Source organism: Hordeum vulgare, chromosome 1H (genome assembly GCF_904849725.1).
Source record: "Hordeum vulgare subsp. vulgare chromosome 1H, MorexV3_pseudomolecules_assembly, whole genome shotgun sequence".
Classification (NCBI taxonomy): Eukaryota; Viridiplantae; Streptophyta; class Magnoliopsida; order Poales; family Poaceae; genus Hordeum; species Hordeum vulgare.
This window is the reverse complement of record NC_058518.1, coordinates 12,566,863-12,571,796: the sequence shown is the minus strand read 5'-3', so window position 1 is coordinate 12,571,796 and position 4,934 is coordinate 12,566,863.

Here is a 4,934-nt window from a genome sequence, read left to right as displayed (position 1 = left end):
ATTTTTCTAGATGTTCCATGAAGTTTATGATGTGAAAGAGAGAGAGGGCATCATGGAAAATGTGAGGCTGACGTCATGTGGTTTTAAAGGAGAGGGCTCCAGCAAGAAATGTTCGGCTATCACATCAAGTAAAGGCCAATACATAACATAAGTAGTTTCTTGCAATTTTATCGTGTTGGAAACATAAAGAGATGGAGATGTAGTTCCTCTCTCATAATAATTGCAAGTAGGAGCAGCAGGCACATGCATATTATATCCATCAAAATCATCATGTGCAATGGTAAAACGCAACCCGTCAATATAATCCTTAATAAGAGCAAACTTCTCCGAAATAGTGTTGTTGGAAGAATTCAAAAATATAATAGGACTATCATGTGTGTGTACAATAGAACAACATCATTTTTAACATAAGGAACTATAGCAAGTTCATCTTCACAATCATAATTCATATTGGCATCTTGGCCACAAGCATAGCAAGCATCAATTTCATCAAAAAGGGATATTTCAAAAGAATCAACGGAATCATAGCAGTTATCATAGCATTCATCCTTTGGTAAGCATGAAGGGAAATTAAACAATGTATGACTTAAAGAGTTACTCTCATTAGAAGGTGGGCACGGGTGGCTAATCCGCTCTTCCTCCTTTTGTTCTTCACTCTCCTCGTCATCTTTTTCATCCAATGAGCTCACCATTTCATAAATTTCTTCTTTGACGGACTCCTACAAAATATTAATCTCTTCTTGGACAGAAAAGGATTCCTCAATATATAGTGTAACATAAGCATTAGAAGCATAATTTTCATAGCAATATTTAAGTATGGAAAAAAAATCAGATTTGTAAAGTGTAGCATCATACTTTTCAATCAAAGAAGCAATTCCACAAGCACCCTTAAAAGCAAAAAATTCTTTAATTTGTTCAACATCATAATAACTATAAACACCTTTAGCATAAGAACATAAGATTCCATTATCAGTAAACTCACAAAAGTAGGGAAGGTGTTTCTTAGGGTCTTCAGAACAACAAGTAAAATCATATATTTCACATAAATTCCAAGCATAGCAATGCAAAGTATTAATATGATGCCATGAAAGTTTTCCTTTTTGAGATAAGCGGTGTCGCACATAATAAGCATGCTCATCTAATGGCTTGCCCTCAACTAAACTAGTTGGGGTTTCAGCATGAGCACATAGGGATCGAAGATGATCCAAGAAAAATGCTTCAGTAGTATGTTAGATTTTGGGTGGTTCTTCAAACATTGTTTCGGTAGGTACAACTTTTTTTGGTATTTTGTGTTTTTTACCCGTAACTAAAGAAAGAAAACACGAACAAAATAAAAACTACTTAGTGATAAAGCAAACAAGCACACACGGAAATATTCACCCCACGCTATTGCTTCCCGGCAACGGCGCCAGAAAAAGATCTAGATAACTCACAAGTATAGGGGATCGTTTGTAGCCCTTTTCGATAAATAAGAGTGGCAAAACCAACGAGGAGCTAAAGGTGGAACAAATATTCCCTCAAGTTCTATCGAGCACCGATACAACTCTACGCACACTTAACATTTGCTTTACCTAAAACAAGAATAAAACTAGAAGTAATTTGCGAGAATAAAACTAGAAATAAATTGCAAGATAATAAATATAGTAGTGTAGTAGCAAGCTTTTTGTAACACGAGAGAAGGATTTGTCCCTAGGAAATTGACTACATTACTAGACCGATAGCAAGTTTTAATGTAGGAGAGAACACTTCTAGCATGTCATCCCTTACATGAAATTCTATGCACTTTTGATTGGAACAATTAGCAATCATACGCAACTACTAATGTTCATTAAGGCAAAACCCAACCATAGCATTAAGATATATATTGGTTCCCCTTTAATCATCTATGCATCAATTTCTATGTTAGGAAGAAATATTTTGTCACTCTTGCCCTCCAATGCATAGTCCTATCAACATACAACTAACCCCATGATGTGATCCACACGCACGCTCATATGATGGGCACCAAAGAACAACAACATATCCACAAGCAAATTAAACCAATCATAGCAATTTTACCAATTAGTCCATAGGACAAAATGGATCTACTCAAACATTATAGAATAGCCATATCATTGGGAAATAGTATATAGTGTTGAGAACCATGTTTAAGTAGAGAGTTATAGCGGGAAAAGAGGTGTTACACCGCTGCATAGAGGGGGAGAGAGTTGGTGTTGCCGGTGGCAAGATTGTTGATGTAGATCGATGTCATGCTCCTTGCCCCGGCGGCACTCCGGCGCCACCGGGAGAGAGGGAGAGAGAACTCCCTCCTTCTTATTCCTTGGTCTCCCCCCCCCCCCCAAGATGGGAGGAGAGTTCACCCTCTGGTCCATGGCCTCCATAGCGGCGAAGGGGCAGGAGCCCCTCCGAGATTGAATCTCCCTCTCCTGTTCTCTTCTCTTTCGCGTTCTCTTTTCTGGCCCTTCACCGTTTCTTAAATTTTTGGAAATCCATAACTCCGATCGGTCTGAAATTTTTACAGGAATGTTTTCTAGAAATTATCTTTCTTGTGTCGTAAGTAGAGCTGCAACCAACTTACATGATGTCCACTAACCACCACCCTGCGCCAGGGGTATGGGTCGCGTCCTGGTATCTAGTGGAGGTTGTGGTCCTCTGTTTACGTTGATTCCAACTCCCAAAAATCACATATATTACAAAATAATTCTCCGTAAATTTTTATCGCGTTTGGACTTTGTTTGATATGGATATTCTGCTAAACAAAAACATGCAACAAACAGGAACTCGCACTAGGCACTAGATAAGTAAGTTAGTCCCAATATTAATATAAAATGTTGCCAAAAGTATATGAAAGTTGTAGAACATTGGCATAAAACAATAAAAAAATATAGATACGACGGAGACATATCACATCTAATGATGGATCTGCTTGCTCATGCCGCCTTTTGCTGGCTAATTGTGTCGAGTTGCTCCTGCTGCCGTCTTACTATGCGGTATAACTCCTTGTTATTTATTTCTACCTGGTGCATACGGTCTGCATCCTGCTTCTTTTTCCTCTGATGGTTTCTATAAGTGTCATTCCACTCCGGTTACCCCATGAACCCACGAAACAATGCCTTTGCCTCATGTTCGTCCTCCGTGCTCAGGATTCCCCAGGGTGCGTGTAAGCTCATCATTCTCTCTCTCGGGATGGAACACCTGATTTCGAGCATCTTTTACTTGCTTAAATTAGTGTCTGAGGTTGTTTTAAGATTTTCCTTTGTAATAATATGCCATGTCGATGGGTCCAAATTTCCCCCATGTGCATAAAACCAATTCTTGGACCTGTCGGGCCAATTTTTTGTGTAGCTGGAGTGACCCCTTCTGCAACCATCTTGGCCTCAGGTGATTTCCACTTAGGCAGGGCTCTCTTGTAGCCATCTGTCCCCAAAACATGGTGATACTCCTTTTTCTCATCAATTTCCTTTTTTTTTTCTTCACCTTTCAGAGCTTCATCCGATTCCTTATACTCCACAAACTCGTGTGAGTGATCTTTTATCTTCTCTAGTGCTCGAGTGAATTGTGGAGTCTTCTTTTTATCCCTGATGCAGTTGTTGTATAATCTTTTCTTCCATGCCTGGAATTGTGTGGCCATCTTCTTAAGATCTCATTTCTTGACTTTCAACCATTGGCTATCTGTGAGACCCTGTGGTAGGTTGAAATGTGACATGACGGTATCCCAAAGCAAATCTTTCGATCTTTGGTCAATGTAACTAACTCCTCGATCTACCTTTTGCCGATTCCATTCTCGAATGGTAATTGGTATTTGGTCCCTAACAATAACTATGCATTGATTTATAAATTTACGGGCATTCTCATAAGGATCAATCGGCTCGCCATCTTCGGCGACTTCATTGATGTTTAACTTTATGTCATCGCCCAACTTTCTGGCCCGGCCTCGTATCCTTCTAGAAGATTGGCTCGATTCGGAGGGCTAAAAGAAGAAAGATTTGTCGATATATATGCACAAATCAATTAATACAACTAATGATCACCAGGCTTTATATATATATACCTTGCCACACATTGTTAATTATCTAACATTTTCTTCGCCATCATTTTATACGTCTATTGGTTCTTGCTCAAGTCCATCAACGGATTCGTTTAGAAGTTCTGAGATGTCATGTCGTCATTCTCTTGGTATAGGGAGGAGCGTATGATGTCGAACAAGTCATCTCCATGGTATATACCGCTATCGTCCATGGCTTAACTAATCCAAAAGAAAGATAGAACGATTTAGCATTTTAAATTACAATGCACTAAATAATCAAAAACTGAATCATAGTATAGTTTGCCGCAGGCGAGGTTCACTCTGAGAGGCTAGGGACGATGGTGCGGAGGATTAAAATTTACTTATGCATCTCGAATAATTCATTTAATGCAACAATATACAGTATCACTAATATATCTCGAATAATCCAGTTAATGCAACAATAATATCACATAATATCACTAGTACATATCCCCCAATCAAACTGATCACCAAACAAAGAGTTGTTGTAGTACTACGCGGCAGTGAACACCTAAAGAGAAGGTACCATCACAGGATCATAGCTCGAGTGAGATTCCTGAAGAAACTGCGGGGTATTTGAGAACGTGACGTCCAACAAAACCATGTAGCAACGGACCTGCTCGTCCTCCTCCCTGACACGGCGACGTACCAGCTCCTCGGGGGACCGGCTCCCTCTGCACCGATAGTGGCCCACTCGACCGCCATCATAGAATCTCTGGGTCAACGATGAGACCCCGGTTCCTCACCAAGTTGCATGCCCCGAAAGGTAGCACCTCCCAATGCCAGCCCGACGGAGCCCAGTCATGGACATGGCGCCTCTCAAACGGGTCGACGACCCCGAGTCCACGACGAGGATGCGGGCTGGCCATCGTCGTCGAGAACAAAT